Source organism: Lonchura striata, chromosome 27, assembly GCF_050655825.1.
Source record: "Lonchura striata isolate lonStrDom1 chromosome 27, ASM5065582v1, whole genome shotgun sequence".
In the NCBI taxonomy this organism is placed as follows: Eukaryota; Metazoa; Chordata; class Aves; order Passeriformes; family Estrildidae; genus Lonchura; species Lonchura striata.
Window position 1 is genome coordinate 607,621 of NC_140729.1, and position 16,820 is coordinate 624,440.

At 53.7% G+C, this 16,820-nt stretch overlaps 1 protein-coding gene across 7 annotated transcripts in view; it reads left to right on the forward strand.

Annotated features, from left to right (window-relative positions):
* The first annotated feature begins 2,282 nt into the window (after positions 1–2,282).
* Positions 2,283–16,820, forward strand: part of KANSL1 (KAT8 regulatory NSL complex subunit 1) — a 73,758-nt gene continuing 59,220 nt past the window's right edge. For 4 of the 7 annotated variants that reach the window (XM_077788352.2, XM_085561627.1, XM_077788354.2 and 1 more), the window contains exon 1: positions 7,581–7,719. The gene's annotated coding sequence lies outside the window, so the exon portion shown is untranslated. Of the gene's footprint in view, positions 2,322–2,791; positions 2,939–7,580; positions 7,720–16,820 lie in introns of those variants that run through there. The other 3 variants (XM_085561629.1, XM_085561630.1, XM_077788353.2) reach the window with 2 other exon arrangements.

The window sequence follows — 16,820 nt, forward strand, 5'->3', positions numbered from 1 at the left end:
GGAGCTGCTGCAGCGAGTCCAGAGGAGCTCCGGGGCTGCTCCGGGGCTGGAGCCCCTCTGGAGCCAGGCTGGGAGAGCTGGGGGTGCTCCCCTGGAGAGGAGAAGCTCCAGGGAGAGCTCAGAGCCCCTGAAGGGGCTCCAGGAGAGCTGCAGAGGTCGTGGGGACAAGGATGGAGGGACAGGAGCCAGGGAATGGCTCCTGCCATGTGTCCATCCGCTGCCCGAGGGCAGGGATGAACGGGATACTGGGGAGAAATCCTTCCTGGTGAGGCCCTGGCACAGGCTGCCCAGAGAAGTTGCTGCTCATCCTCACTTTCCATCCTGCAGCAAGAGATGCAAGAAGCTCTTGGGTATGGAGCAGGTTAGTGTTATTTTCTTTTTTTCCTGCCTTCTGTAGCAAGTCCCCACCCTGTGGCTGCAGCTGTTGTTGCTCAGCAGAGAAATTAATTATCACAGTCTCTTACAGTTCCAGACCTGGAGGAAAAGCAGAAATTCCTCCTGCTGCATGTAGGCATCTTGGATTGAACCTTTTATTGCTCATTTTGCCCAACGTAATCCAGTAATTTCTGAGAGCTGAGTTTGGCTGTACAGTGCTCAGTACAAGCAGCACTGAGTTGAACCCGTTCCAGCTGCTCTCCCGTTTTCTCCCATGTCCTGGTGGTCCTGGCCATTTGTTCCTGTCTGGGGTCACTGAGTGCCCACCCCACAACAAGAGCCGAGCTGTTCTGTGCCCCACTGCAGCCTCTGGTGTGGGCTGGGGCTGGCTGATGCAGCTGGGCTCTGTGTGGTGACACCAGGAGCTGTTTAGGAGCACCTACATCTCACTGAGGTTTGCACTCGTTCTCTTGGTCACTAACTGTTGCTGCAACATCTTATTTTCTGTCCCTCTGCCCAAATCTGTGACTTTGTTTGAGTGAGAGCTGATCCACGAGCACAAACTGCTTTTTATTTATAGTGGAGCAGAACTGTTTTTTTCTAATGCAGGGATCCCAGTGCTTTTAGACTTTGTCACCTGAGAATAAGGTCATAGTCTGGATTTTCCTGGATAACTAGGAAAAACAACCAGGTTGTTTCATGTTCCCTGGGGAAGGGAGAGCAAGGACAGTGACTGCAGCTGCTCTGTGTGGATCAGGATCCAAACACACTCTCAAAGTGTGTTTGGAGCATCTCAAACTTCCTTCTAGTCCTGAAAGGGGTTTAGAAAAAAAGAGGGAGAGTAACCTTGTACACAGGTAGATAGAACAAGAAGGGGAACCTCTTCAACCTGGGAGAGAATTAGATTAGATATTAGGAGGAAATTCTTTACTCAGAGTTTGGCAAGGCCCTGGCACAGGTGCCCAGAGCAGCCCCTGGATCCCTGGAATGTCCCAGGCCAGGCTGGATGGGTTTGGAGCAGCCTGGGCCAGTGGAAGGTGTCCCTGCCATGGCAGGGTGGCGCTGGATGGGCTCTGAGGTCCCTTCCCAGCCAAACCATTCCAGGATTCCATGATCCTCTCCCAGCCCTGCTGTCCCAAGAGTGAGCAGTGAAGGAGCTCACCTGCATTTTGGCCTGTGGGACATGGAGTCAAGTCTTTTATTGGAGTTATACCTGGCCCGTGACTGGGATAAAAACTAAAAGACGAATTGAAAAGGCACGAGTGGCAGCAGCTGGAGGGCTGTGCCCACAGCAGCGCTCAGGAGCAGCCATTGGGGAGTTTTCTGTGTCTAGAGGAGATGGCAGTGCGACGGCCCCGGGGTCACCGGGGACCGGGGGGCGTCCCGTGCCTCGGGGACTGGGCCAGCGGTGCCACGGCCCCGCTGCCCCCGTGGGACAGGGACACGGGCCCGGTGCCACCCGCGGCCAGGGCCCGGCGTCCCCGGCGGGACCGCAGCCCTCGCCACCCGTGCCGGGGCTCGCCGTCCCGGCGGGGCCTCCCGGGCCCCCGGCCGGTCCCTCCCCGCTGCGGGACCCGCGCCCCCCGGCTCCCGCCCCGGTGCCACCCGCGGGACACCGGCTCCCCGTGTTCCCCCGCCCCGCACCCCGGGCCGCCCCCGCCCGGTGCTCCCGCGGCCTGGCCGGACCCGCGGCCGCCCCGGGCGGGGGGGGCGCGCCCGGGTCCGCCCGTGGGGACCGGGGCCGGGCCCGGTGGTCCGGGGGGGGCGCGGGCGGGGGGGGCGCGGGGCAGGGGCCGAGCGGCGGCACCGCATCAATCACCGCCCGCCCCGCCCCCCGCGCTGATTGACGCGGCCGCAGCCAATGGGGCGCGCCCATGCCCCGCGCGCAGCCAATGGGCGCGGGGGAGGGCGGAAGGTCCCCGCTTGAAGGCGGCGGAGCGGCGCAGGTAGGAGCGGGCGGGGGGCGCGCGGCGGCCGCGGGCCGGGGGCGCGCACGGCCCGGGGGTCGCGGCCCCGGCCCCGCCCCGGCCCCGCCGTCCCGCGACTTGGCTGCGGGGGCCGGGCCGCGGCGGGGCCGGGGGGGGGGCGGGCGGCTGCTCCCGCCCGGGAGCCGGGGGTCGCGGGCAGGGTCGCGGCGGGCCCGGGGCGCCGGGAGCGCTCCGCCCCGCCGCGCTGCCCCGCGGGACCGGGCCCGGTCGGCTCCGAGCGGAGCGGGGTCCCCCCGCCCGCCCCGCGCCTCCATTTTAGCCCGGGGAAGCGAGGCCGGGCCCGGGGGGCTTCTGGAAGGATCGGGGGTGGCGGCGGCCCCGGGCCCGCGCCCCGAGCGCTGCCGGGCCCGGCCCCGAGCCCGCGGCGGGATGGAGCTGACGGCGGGAGGGGGCGGCGGACCCCTTGTGACAGCCCTCTCTGTCCCCAGCTCCCGCACTTCCCCACCTCCTCGAGTAAATCGGTAAGAAACTTGCATCCCGCCGGCGGCGGCTGGAAGGATCCGGAGGCCGTCCCGGGCTGCCCACCTGGAGCGCAGGTGTGAGCGAGGATGGGCCTGGCCAGGATGCCCAGCAAGGTACGTCCCGCCTGCCCCGCTCCCCGGCTGCCCGGGGCTCCGCTCCCGGCGCCGGCCCGCTCGGTGTGCCCAGCTGCCTTGCCAGGTGCTGCCTGGGCTCCTGACCCTGCAGGGTGACGCTGGAGCCCTGCACGTAGTTTCTTGGCTGATGCACAACTTTAAAATGGAGGTTTGGTATGATGGCTGGAAGTGTGGATTCATCCTGTGCGTGCACAGGGTGCTTCTCTCTCCAAAGCCATTCCAGTACCTGTAGTGAAGAGATGTGGAGGCTCCTCTCAGGAGCATGTGTGTGTATTTTCAGGTGTTACCTGTCCTTGTGTGCCGCAGCATCGAGACATCAAGGCATGACTTGCCCAGAAAAAGAAAGATCTGCTTTTTTTTCCCTCTCTTTATTGTTTTCATCCTTAAACCCCAGGTTTACACTATAAGGTCCTTTATACTTCCTGATTTGATCTGGTTTATGTATGTATTTATAGTATCAAAAGAGTTTTGTGTACACCTGTCAGAGGGGCTTTGTCCTGTGGAAACCAAAGCTCTAAAGCTGGAGTTTCCTGCTCACATTTCTGTTTCTCTGGTTTCCCGGTGTGTGAAGCAGCCGTGGTGCTCCTGGGTCCAGAGTGGAGCCTGGTGAGGCTTTGCTGGTGCTTCTTCAGAAAAGTGGCCTCTTGCCTTGCCGATGTTATTACACGTTACAAATGTGTCCTAAACACTCAGGTACAGGAATCGAGCTCTGTGCAGCTGAATAAAACCTGAAGAGAAGTGCTAAAGGGAAGGATATTTCCCTCTTTTCATAAATCTACAAGTCAAGGCAGCCTGACTTTAGGCCAATTATTGAGGCTGAATTCAGACAAATTCTCTTGTAATGGGAAAACCAAAAATCTTATTTCAATCCGTTCACACTGACCTTACCCAAATCTGCTGTGGTATCTGATCTTCAGTCGGCCAACACAGCAGCAAAGCTCTTGCTCTTTGTACATAGAATAACACTGAGTTGTTTTATGGGCTTTAAAAGTGGAATTAAATCTCCCTGTTGCGGGTTTTGGCAGGAAGGGCCCCGGGAGGGTGCCCTGGATCCTCTGTGCCTCCCGTGAGCTGGCAGGAGCTGGGAGAAGGAGCAGTGCCTGCGTGTGCTGCTGGGGCACTCGGCGTGTCCGGCCGCCGCATCCCTCGGCAGCTCTGCTGCTGAGGGGTGTTTGCTTCTGGAGGGGAGATCTTGTTGGACCTTGATTTTTGGAGTGTGTTGAGCGTGTCACAAGTTGAATTGCTTTACAGCTCTGCTAGGATCTGTCTGAGGGCCTTTCTCACTGTGACCCCCACTTGTGCTCAAGCTCCTGGCACCTGGCATTGCCACAGTCTGCAGTGTTTTACTGTCACAGTTTGCAGTGTTTTATTGCCACAGTTTGCAGTGTTTTACTGTCACAGGAGAGACCAGCTCCGTTCCAGCCCTTGAGTTCTGTGAAGCCTCCTCAGAGGGGCAGGAGGTCTGTGGGAGCAGAGGAGCAGGAAGCCCTGCCTGCTCCTTCCCAGGGGAGTGTGCTGCTCCAGCTCTGCCTGTGCCCTGCTCACACAACGGGGACTCGCTGCCTTCTCCTTCCCATTGCCATTCCCCTGTGGTTGCCTGGGCTCCGATTCTCCCATGCTGGACTTGTGATAGGAAGTATTGGTATTAAGAGCAGGTAGAGTCTCGTCATTGTGTTTTTTAGTGGCCATCCACCTTTCCCACATTCAGGATGTTTCCCAAACTGAAATAGCATGGGTTTAGGCTCAAAAGTCATAAATAATAACACTTAAGACTTATATTATGTACTGATATGCATATACTTACTGTATAGAGACTATTAAATTTCTGAGGCAGGTCCAATCAGAGGAAGTGAGGAGGATTAATAGGTGGAAAGATGAGGTAACAATTAGGTGTGCATAGCTGGGTACACAGGCCTCACCAATATTGTGGTTTGGGTGTTCTGGATGCTTGGCAGAACAGGACAGTTCAAAGGATGTAAAAATGGGGCTTCACTAGGGAGAGCTGCTCTTGTTCATGGGGGCATCTCCAGATCAGGAACATCCTGTGTGAGGGACAGGTAGGTGGCTGGCCCTGGAGTGGCCAGGTGACCAGTTGTAGCACAGTTTTGAGTGGGAAACAGACTGGCAGGACCATAGAAGGTACATGTGTAATTTTACACTGCACAGCAATTTTTGCTACTCATCTCCAGGTCAGGCTGGACGATGGAAGCTGCAGCTGTGTCTGTGCTGCAGGAAGATCCAGACCTGTACTGGAATGTCAAGCTGGAATCTGGGCTCTTGGTCTGTGCCTCAGCAGAAAGTCCTGCACTGCACAGTGAACAAAAGATCAGAAGCTTTATTGCACAGGAATTTCTTTTAACTTCCTCCACAACAGATTGTCCTCACTCTTCTGTTCCAGTATAAGACCACATTTGTTGCTACTTCTGCTTTTTAGCTGAGCCCTAATTCAAGGTAGATTAAAAAAACCAATAACACCAGAGGTTCGCACGCCATCGTAGGGTCCTGTGTCCCTAAAATTCTCTCCAAGTGAGGCGAGGAGATCAAGACAGAGTGTGCAGCTGCTGAGTTCCTCATGCCGTTGTCTTTCAGAAAAGGTATTTTTGTTACCCTTAAGAATAGCTAGTGTTCACCGTGTGACCCTGCTGGGTGCTGGACGTGGGGTGCTGATAACACACTGCCCTGCTGTCCTCCTTGCCACTGTTCCATCACTGACTTAAACCCGCATTCAAGGTCTCAACACCCATTTTCTTAAGGTACTGCATGAGATTGCTGAGCCTGGGGAATGGCCAGCACTGAGGGGACAGCTGAGACTGCAAGGGACAGCCCAGGAGTGGAGCTGGTTGTCTGCAGTTCCCTGCTAGGGCATAAAAACCCTGCATTGGTCTCACTGCTGTCCTTAGGTGAATATTTTTCTTGGAAAAACACTTGGGTATAAGCTGCGTTTTGAACATTGTTGGTCAGCAGAGACCTCTGGGGTGGCTCTGGCTGCCCTTAGAGAAATGATGAAATGTGAATTTCCCGGCCCAGAAAACCCAGCTGTAATGACAGTGCCATGGTGTGGTTTGTTGAGCAATATACTGGATTTTAAAGGGTAACAGTAGTGTATTGACTCTGTATCTCCAAATGGTTTTTAGAGGAGGGATGCATTACTGAGGCACGTGGTGGGATTCCTGTGCAGGGCCAGGAGTGGACTCTGATCCCTCCCAGCTCTGGGTATTTTGCAGTTGCTTTTGTGGTATTGAACCGCCATGTGTGGTGCTGGGACTTGGATCACGAGGAGGAAATAATAAACTTGTGTGTGCTGCATAATCCAGTTCTGGAAAGAGGATTCCTCCTTACCTAGCTCTGCAGTCGAGCAGGACAGGTTTTGTTTTCGCTCAGCACAGCTCCCCGGGGCCGGTTCTCTCGGTGAGCACAGCTGGCACTGCTGTAGCTCCTTCCCTTTGCAGGCAAACCATGGTATAAAGCACTTTTTTCTTGCCAGAGCTGCGTTCCTGCTGTGGAGGCAGCAGAGCAGGGAAGAGCCTTCGCTGCAGGAATTTCCAGCGGGTTTGTGGCACGCCGGGCGTGCCGGGCTCTGTGCTGGGCACAGTCAGCGTCACCCGCCTGCAAGCGGCCGGGCTGAAGGTCAAAGAGGTGAAGCGGTTTCTGCGCTCCCCATGGAATGCTTTGGTGCCGCCGGCGTGTCGCGAGTGGCGGAGCTGGCCAGGAGGGGCCGGGCCGGGGCAGCAGCCCCGCTGCCGGGCTGCCAGCCCTGCGTGTCCCCCGAGCCAGCCCGGAGCCCGGGCCGCGGGAGCCGGCGCGGAGCCCGGCTGGGGCTGCGGGTGGGAGGGCGTGACGTGCAGTATGGCGGGGAAACGCTTAAACGGCGAAAGTTGGGGGTTTTTTTGTGTTTCCCGGGAGCGAGCTTGCGGTGGCAGAGCGGGCAGTGCCGCACATTTTGGGCAGGAATCGGTTAAAGCAGCGTTAAAGCAGCGCCGCTCCCGCAGCGCCGCGTCCTGCGCGTCCCGGCCGCGGGGGCGGGCGGACTACAACTCCCGGCGTGCCCCGCGCGCCGCCGCGGGCTCCCCCTGGCGGCGTCCGGCAGCGGCGGGGCCGCGGCGGGCGGACAAAAGGCGGAGGGTCCGCCCCTCCCTCCCCTTCGCCGCCGGCGGCGGCGGTGCCGGTGCCCGCCCTCCCTCCCCTCCCTTTCCCCTCCCTCCCCCCTCCCCTCCCGCACTGCAGCTCCTCCGCGCGGCCGCGGCGGGCGCTCGGCGGGGCCCCCCGGCTGCGGGAGGGCGCGGGTTGCGCTGCGCGGCGCGGCCGCCGGGGGCGCTGCGGCGGCGCCCCCCGCCCCCCCGCCTCCTCGCCGTCCTCCTCCTCCTTCCCCCCGGTGCATTCTCCGGCTGACGGGAGGGGGAGGGCAGGGAAGGAGCCCGGCCGCCATTTTCGAGCCGCGCCGCCGCCGCGCTCGCCCGGAGCAGGGGGGGACCGGGCGCGCCGACGAGAAGCGCCGCAGCGCCCGCTCCGCCCCAGCGCTCCGACCCGGGGGCGGGGGGGCCCCGCTCCCCCCCTCCCCCCCCACCCCCAGCGCTGCGGCCGCCGAGGGAGACGGGCGAGCCCATCCCCCGTTCCGCCGGGGCGGGCGGGGGGGGCGCCGGGGGTGGCGGCGCCGCGGCTGCCGCCCCTCGTCCCGGGGGGGCCCGCCCGGTTTGTTTGCGAACTGCGCCCGTTTCGCCGCGGCCGAGCCCGCCCGGACCGCGCTCGCCGCTCGTCACGTGGTAGGTGCCGCTCGCCCCGCGCCCGCCGCCCCGCGCCCGCCGCGCCTCCCCCGCCGCCCCTTTGTTAGAGCCGCCGCGCCCGCCGGGCCCCGCCGCCGCCGCGCCCCAACTTCGCCGAGCCCCCCCGAGCCTGCCCTCCCCCTCCCCGGTGCGGCGGAAAGTGCGGGGGTCGCGGCAGGAGAGCCGCCCCGCACCCCCCCCCCCCCGCCCGCCGCCCCCGGTGCTGCGTCTCCCCGGGGCGGGGGGGGTTCGCCGCGGGCGGGGGGCGGCGGCGCCGCTCCACATCGAAATTCCGGCCCCGGGGGTCCCGCAGGGTCGGGCCGGGGCCTCTCACGTGGCCGCTGCCCCCGGGGAGGGGACGGGACGGACGGGAGGGAGGGAGGGGGGCCACCGTTCCCTAACCTGGTGGGAAAGGGGGGCTGGGGTGGGGGGGCACACGCGAAGTTTTAAAAGTAAACAGAAAAAAAATTAAATTGCATAACCTCAAAGCTTGCAAAACGCGTGGAGGGAGCAGGTCCCGCGGCCCCAAATCCGCCTGGAAAATAGGAGCGGAGCGGTGCCGGTAATCCCGGTGGGCTGTCACCGGCCGGAGCCGTGTCACCGGGCGGTCTCCCTGCTCCCGGCGTGCACAATAGCGTCTTTTTCCAGGTGGCTTCCAGCTCCAAAACCATTTCCCTCTATTTACTTTCCAGACGCATATTTTGTATTTTATTTATTTCGAGCTGGCCCTGCCGATCCAGGATTATTTTCCCCAAAACAAGCTGGAAGGGTCCAGCTATCCTGAAATGCTTTCCGTGATCCTTACGTGTGTTTACTTCCATCACGGGATCATCATCTTCCAGCGCTTGGTTACGGAGAAATTTCCATCATTTTGGGTATAAATGGGGGTTATGTAGGAGGAAAAATAAAGCAGCTAAATATATTGGGAACTAAACTTATTTTCCCCCCAAAAATCAGACCCACCTTCCAAACCGAGGTGTCATCTCTCCTCTCCTTGAATTTGTGTCCAGGTGGAGCAGAAGGCAGGCACTCCATAGATTATATTCCCTGTTATGTAAAATGCACTTGAATGACAAACTGTAGTTTTCCATGAAACCGGTCAGGATATGGGAGGAACTGCAGGTTTTTTATTTGTTTTGACTGACCATTATATTTTGAACTGGTTTGGGCCACGGCCGCGTTGGTGGTTACATCATGTCATGTGTTGTGTACAGGGTGCTTTGTGCCTGTGAAAATAAGGTGAGGAAGAAGCCCGATTCTGGGGTGGGAAGTCCGGCAGGACTCGCTGGGGGGATAAAACATTCTGGGTCTGGCTGAGGTGTGAGTGTGGCTGTGTGTGTCTCTGAACCTCTGCCGGGGCTGGCAGTCCAGGGATCTGTCTGCGATACAGACGTTTTCTCTTTAAAACCATATTTGTCCTTTTTATAGCCTTTGTTTTCATGGAGGAACCTCTGATGCTCTTCCCTGCTTTAGCGTATCCTCTTGGATTTCCATTCTGGCACGGGAACAGCGACGCTCGTCAAGCTGATGATATATTTTTTCTTTAATTGAGAAGTCAGCAGCGTTTTAAATCGGCGGAGGGGCCGGGGCAGCGGGGAGAGCCGGGGGAGCCCCGGGCCGGGGCCGCCTGGAGCCCGGTTCCCCTGCCCGGTTCCCCTGCCCGGTTCCCCCCTCGGTTCCTGGCCCGGTTCCCCCCTCGTTCCCCTGCCCGGTTCCCCGCCCGCCCCCGGCCTGGCTTTGGCGCGGCGGGGATGGGGACGGTGTTTTTTTCCCTGTAGCCGCACTGCCAAGGTAGCACAGCTGTGTGGGGCTTAATGGATTGATATGCTGCAGGAGCAGTTAATTGTGGAACTTGGTTGTGGTACTGTTATAGCTGATTTGTAATGATTTAGCAATGAGGAATGACTTGTGTTCCCTCGTCAGAGGTGATAAAGCAGCAGATGACCAGGCAGATGTGGCTGTGGCTTTCTCTTACGCCTTTTTTCTCCTCTTTTGCCTTTAATTTATTTTTTTTAATGCTGTATTTCAGTCCCATTTGCTCTCGCAGATCATCCGGTAACCGGAGAGCTGGTGAGAGTGTGACATCATGCAAGGCAGGGGTGAAAACTGAGCGGTGCTGTGACCAAAGTCACTTCCTTTTGCCCTGTTTATAACTCGTGTTTTGGTGAAGGCCACTGCCATTATCTAATGAACGCCTGGAACAAAGACTGTCTCTGGAGTTCAGCACTCCACCCTTCCCTGCTCGGGCTTCACTTGCTGCCTGTCCTCAGGAACCTCAAAAGGCTTTTCCAGGGAGGATGAGACTCATTGGACAGCGAGGTAAAGATAAGGCCTGAGGATTCCTAGGTCCAGCCCAAGGGAAAGGGTAAAGCTTGGGGAGTGGGAGAAAGGGCAAGCAGTACATATTTTTATTTCTGGGCCTTTCCCCCACCCCCTTCCATACCATTTTCCTCTACTGGAAAATTGCTTTTTTCTGGGACCATTTTTTTAAAGTAGGTCAGTGGTATCTCAGCCTGAACCCAAACAGCACCTGATTTTGCATTTTTCTGTTAGTTTTTTTTTTTTTTTACTGGACTGTGAGAGAAACAGGTGGGTCAACTTAGGCCTAAATGGGAATTTAATTCCTGGAAGGGTCTCAGGCGTATCACACAGTGATGAGACCAAATAATGAGTAAGTTCTGCATGCCTGCCTCTCTTCCCAGTGTTTATCCTTCCATTAAAAAGAGCTCTGAGCACTGGGCAGTTGCAGTGGCAGGTGATCTGAGAAGCAGCGTTTCCGTTGCTGCATTTTATAAATACCATGTCCCTGCTCATGACTTCCAGGAATACAATGTCTATCTGGAATGAAAAGCAGCAAAGACTCGGTTTGAAAATCCTTCCCTGTAAACAGGAGTTTAGCTGCATGTTTGAGGATGCAGTTTTCTGTGACAAATCATTTAAATTGGAATAAAAGCTTTCTGTTCTTTCTGAGCTGGGCCAGGAGTTGTCATACCCAAATCAACAAGAGTCTGGGTGATGCAGAACTTGAGTAGACATAATTCCATTAAGCCCTGCACATGTCCTCATCGGCCCGAGTTCAGAGCTGTGTTTTTGGAAGAGGAGAGTTTGGATAAGGTCTTGTTCAGGTTTTTTAAAGAAAGTTAGAAAACCAGTCTGGATCTCCCCTGCCACGAGGTGCAGCCAGCAGGTGACTACCAGAGTTTGGAGAGTGAGACAAGTGGAGAAATGGGAGATGTTAATAGTTGGGAAGACTTAATTCTGGAGATCTGACTGCAGTATCTGAATTTAGTGATGAAACTGTGCTGTTTATCTGATAAAATGAGGGAGAAAGGTAACAAAATGGAATCTCAAGAGGGGAAATGGGGGTAGCTGTCAGCGTGAACAGGCCCCATCCTCATCTGTGCCTGAGTTAATCTGTTGCTGCAAACTTACTTTTTTCAGATTTGATGGAAAGAAAAGTTTAATTGAAATACATATTTCTGTACTGGGAGCTGCTTCAGAGGCCTTAGCAGAAGGTGGACCTTAAAGATTTCTAATTTTCAGCTCCCAAACGTTAGGAAACATCTCTCTGAAATCTTTATAACTTCCTGTCAAGGTCTGCAGCGACAGAGGGTGTGATGGGAAGGTTGCTTTGCGCTAAATGAGGAAGAGCAAGCCCGGCTCAGGCTGTAATTATGGCTGAAAAAGAACCTGTGATGTGTGAGTGAACATCGCCTTTGACGAAACGAGTGTCTCTGCTCTGGAGCTGTTGTCGCCGTGTTCTGGTTGCTCGTGCGGGGCTGTGCTCTCTCCTCTCAGATCAGGCAGCTGAGCATCCAACCTCTGAACTCCAGCCCGAATAAAGTCCTAAAACTTGTGCCAGCTTGGGCAGGGGTCTGGTGGTGTGGGGCACTTCGCTCTGCTCCTCTCTGGGCTGCCATTTCCTCTTGAGGACATGGCCAGTTATCCCAGGGCACTCCAAAGGACTTTTTGTAGGGACAGCCACTGCCTTCTTCTAAAATACTGAGTATAAAATATGAAGCATTAAGGTGGTGCCATTTTATGGGGTAGGGGGGTGTTAAGAGTTTTGGAAACACTTATGTGCTTTTGAGCAAAGGTGGGTATGACTGTACCTAGTGAATGAAAATGTGTCTTTAATATTAAAAGGCAATTCTGTTTTTTGTTTAACTTGCTCCCTGAGTCCTGAGTTCAGTTTTTCATATTTCCTGGGCAACTTGCCCAGATTATGTGAAAGAAAAACAAAATCTTTCTGATACTGGATGGGGGAGACCTGGATTTCACAATTACAGCTTTCTAAAATTTTATTTTATTTTTTATTTTTTGTCTCTGACAGGCTGCTGCTTTCTGCAGATGTCCCATTATTATTTTTGAACCATATTTCTTGTGATTTGACTCTAAACTGCAGCTTTGTTCTGAAGAGTAGGTTAACAGCAATGTCTTTTTTTATCTCCCTCCACTTAATTTTCCAGGTGAAGGCATTGTTGCTTTTAATTATTCACTTTTCCAGATTTTTTTTGGCAGTGATGACAGTTAATCTTGCTTTGTGGCTTCTGTTTTTCTTTCTGACATCATATTGATGAAATCTCTTTTACCTCAGATGATGCAATTGGTTTGGTTTATTTCTATCCAATGAGAGTTCACAGGTGTAAGAGAGAATTATTCTTGCAGAAGGAGGTCTCAGAGTTGACCAGACCCTGCCACTCATGTGGACATGGAAACAGCAGCTTTTTGTTTAATCTTGAGGGCTTCTCTTTGGAAACAAACCAAAGTGGAGCTCAGTAATACTTCTGGTATGTTCTTACTACTAAAATTCTTACTTTCCCCTGGGAGATTAGGTGCAAGTCTGTAGTGTTAATAGCTGTGGAATGTACTCATGTGTCTGTTGTAAAAATCTCTGTTTCTTCTGTATGTTCTTAACGGTTTTTTAATTAATATTTAAAAAAAAAAGTGTGTTTCCGAAATGTGGGTCATTGCAAGCACACAGTCTGCACGTGATAACTGGCTTATCAATAAGGTGATCGTCCTGTACTTGCCTGTCACGTTTCCTTAATTAAAGCTTTGAGAGTTGCTTCTCATGTAAATCCCTTTCTAAATTGGTAAACACCTGTCTTACAACTACAAAATGTTGAGAGGTGATAACAAAAGGCATGTAGAGAATCTGTTATATACAATTGTAATTTTGGTAGATGGACATTGTGGATGTGGAAAATATTTGTAGGGCTCAGGGAGTTGCTGTGTGTTGTTGCCTGCTGAGATTAGCACAGATGATGTGTTTTACTTGTAAAATGAAGTGTAGAAGGATTTTATTTTACCAAGTTTGGGGATTTTTTTGTGTGCTTTGTTTTGGTTTTTTGACTGAAACATATTTGTAACCACACGGACTCAGAGCTGGCTGCACTGTAGATTTGTAGCGGGGGAGGAGAGGGGAAGTGGGAATTGGTAAAATACTCACTTCCTTCAGGGTAACTTTGCTTCTATTGCTTCTAACAGCACCTCTGTGTGTGTCAGGAAATGGGCGTTGGGGAGGACAGAGCTTGGGGTGAAGGGGTTTCGGGGTGCAGAAGTGCAGGAATTTGGGATCATGTCAGGGAGGTAAGCCATAATCCAGGGACATAAATGGGTGAGGCAGATGTGTGTGGCCAAGCAGTGCAGGGAGGGATGGAGGGCACAGGGCATGGATCCAGGTGGGTGCCAGGGTGGGACTGATGCCTGGGAGGAGAGCAGCTGGTGGGAAGCACCTTCCGGGGGCAAACTGGAGTGAGTTCAGACATGTGCCTCCTGCGTCCAGCGCTTGGAGCTCCCCGTGTTTCTCATGACCCTCACTGGAAGCACGGTGCCTGCTTTCTCCCCAAGAAATTCCTTCCACAAAGAATTCAGAGAGCCAAAACTTCCTGTGTTTGTTTTGGGCTTATTTTCTGGGGTACTGCACAAAATCATGTGCTTGGAAACCCGGTTCTCCTTTCAATGTCTGATTGTAAAATTGGGTTTTAGAAGCAGAGGGTGTTGAATAAGTCAGCAGGCCAGGGGATTGTTTTCAGGGGTGTCATGACCCAGTGCTGCTCCGGGGTGTAGTGTGACTGGGTGTGTTCCTTAGCCCCTCTGACTTCCCACTGCTGCCCTGGCCGTGTCCCACTGCTCCCACTGTTCCAGGGGCTGGGCTGGTGGTGAAGCGCCCTGAGGAGCCCTGGTGGCTCTGCTGCCTCGTGGCCTCCCGTGCACTCCTGGGGACCGAGGGAAGATGGGCGAGTTACGGTTACCCTGGTTATACCTGCTCGCTGCAGCCTTTCATCTTGGCTCTGTTAATTACTGCTAAGTGCTCTGGCAGTGCTCTACTTCTGAAGGGAAAATGAAGAGCATTCATTCAGAATCAGCTTAAGACACGCCGTAAACACCACGTTGGCCTTGCAGAGGCTGCTCCTCTTGGGTCTTCCCAAGCCAAGTCCAGCGCAGGGGTTGTGCCCCGGCTGCTGAAGGCTGGGCTGGGGCTGAGCTGTGCTGCTGGAGCTGGGACAGTGTCCAGTCACTCTGGCAGATCTCTGTCAGCAGGGCTTGTGCCAGAGCAGCGTGTGTCACCTTGAGTGCTGGGAATGAAAGACCCTTGGCGGAGAAACGGCGAAAAGAGGGACCTGGGGGTGCTCACATGGATCTGTTCATGCTGGTGGGTGACAGCAGTTTCAGTAGAACTTGCCAGCACAGTTTGGGTCCCAGGAGCAGGCAATAGATTGGGGATAATTCATGGAATTATTGTGAGACTTAGCAGAATGCTCTGAAAGTTCCTCAGACTGTGTGAATGACCTTTCCTTTCCGTTGTGTGACCTTTCTTTTTCTTTATTCTCCTTCCTCAGAGATGCCTTAACTCCTTCTCCCCTCCAATTTCCTGTTAGGAAGAAATTCCTGATAAGTGTAATACAGCTTTAATAACAACCCACGCTTATAAACAGAGGGAGGGAACATGCTTACAAGTGTTCCTTAATGTCTTTTCCAGGGGTTGCTCATAAAAGTTGAGCTCTAATTCAGTATTAAAGAAGCCACTGCTGTCCAGCACACAGTTTATAAGGACTTAAATAAAATACAAAAAATAGACCAAATAATTTTTGGAGGTCATCTTTAAGCTGCTAGAACAAAGCCTTATTCTTAGGGGAGGCTTTCCCAGCTTCCAAAGTATTCTAAATGCTGTCCACTCAATGAAAAGTGGAGCCAAGGCTTGTAGTAGCTTTGCAGGAGGATTTGCTGTTTTCAAGTGGGTTTGCTAACCTGGAGGAAAAAGCAGTGTCAAAGTTTTGCTTCCGTTTCCCACTTCTGTTAATTTAAGTTGATGACCTACAAATTAACTCACTTCAGCCTGCATCTTCTATGAAGTCCTGACTGGCTGCAGTGCAGTGCAGCTATGTTCATGAGGAGTCATTCAGCATCAAAGGGAGGAGTTTCTGCCCTTGTTGCAGTTGGGTGTTTCCAAAGCCACTGTAGATGTCTCGTGGTAGCTGTGGTGAGAGCCCTGAGCCAGAGTTCCCGCTGGAAGGGAAACCCACATGTTTCTGCAGAACTGGGAACCTGTTAGGGCCAGTCATTCCGAGTGTGTGTGTCTCTAGTGAAGGTCTTGGAAGGAGGCTGGAGTGGAGGAAGTCTTTATTCTGACAGTCTTCCTCCCTCCTCTCCCAAGGGTGTCTTAGTTACAAGTGGAAAGTTCCCTGCAAATTCCTTTTTCTTTCTTCCCTGAATAGGCATGTTCAGTTTTTATTTATGGACCCAAATGGTGACTAAAAGCCGTTTTCAGTGAGTGTGGCCTAAACTTTCAGCCATGCAGATCCGTTTTTAGTAAGGATAAAGTCAATGACAGAGTCCCCTAAGTTCTGTGAGTCAGGGACTTGGGAAGCCTGAACCCACCTCCTGCATCTCGATATTTCTGCTGCAGCAGCTTTTTGAAGTCAGTTCCTCTGGGGGTGTGTTCTTCCTTCCCTGTCTCCTCCGTGTGTGTCACCTAACTGGATTTTATGGAGAGCGAGTTAGAAGGACACTCAGCCAGCAGGGTGCTGTTGCTGAGTGGGGACAGCCCTCGGACCAGCGCGGGCTGGAGGATGAACAGATGGAGAGCAGCCTGGGGAGAAGGACATGGGACACGACTGATCCCAGAAACACCCCTGCCCTGTGCTGGTCCCCAGGGTGGGCAGCAGGGGAGTGGGGGTGGAACAGGATGAGCTTTAGGGTGCCTTCCAACCCAAATAATTCTGGGATTCTAGCACTGCAGGGGGTTTGTATTTTGGACTAGGTAAGGGGCTGGACACTTGACCAATGTATGTACTCACCAGAAACCACACAGAGCAAATAATCTTGAGCCTTCCCTCCATAGGAATGTGGGTTTGTTTCTCTACCTCCTCCTCTCTGACTTCACAAAAATTTAGGTTCTTAGTACTTTGATTTTCATCTTTGATGTCTTTCTGGTCCCTGTTACAGAGAAGCATCTGAATCTGATGTTGGGAGCAACTGGATGAGCCCAGAAACAAAACTGGCTGTGGAATTTTCTATGTTAAACATATTAAAACTTCAGATAGTCCTTGCTTTTCCTGTAAAGTGGTGCATTAATTTGGTCATTGGAGTGTGTTAATGAACAGCTACAACAAGCTTATGCAAATTTATGTGAAATTAGAGAATTGGCATATCAGGGAAGAGATCAGGACAACTTTTCTTTTATTATTAAGTTGACGTGAAATATCTTATGAAGATGCTAAATAACTTCAGCAGTACAAGGAAAATCAAGTAACTGTTTCACTAGCAGCACAGCCAGTTCTGTGGGTTATTTGAATGTAATTTAAAAAGACATTTAAAAACACTGACACTTTTAGTGGTAAGGAAAGTGGCTGAATGATCAGAGACCTGAACGTGGATGGGAAGAGGCTGCAATGTAGAGAAACAAAGAGTCTTTAGTTATTTCTTGTAATTTGTTTGCTGTAGTTGAATTAAACCCAGGCTTACGCTGACAGTCAGTGTAGAACTCCTCCGTGCATGTGTGGGTTAATCTTTATCCATGCTCTTGAAAGAGAAATGGGAATTGCTAACACTGGAAATCACCTGGCTCATTCGGAAATGTACTTCTGGGAAAGCAG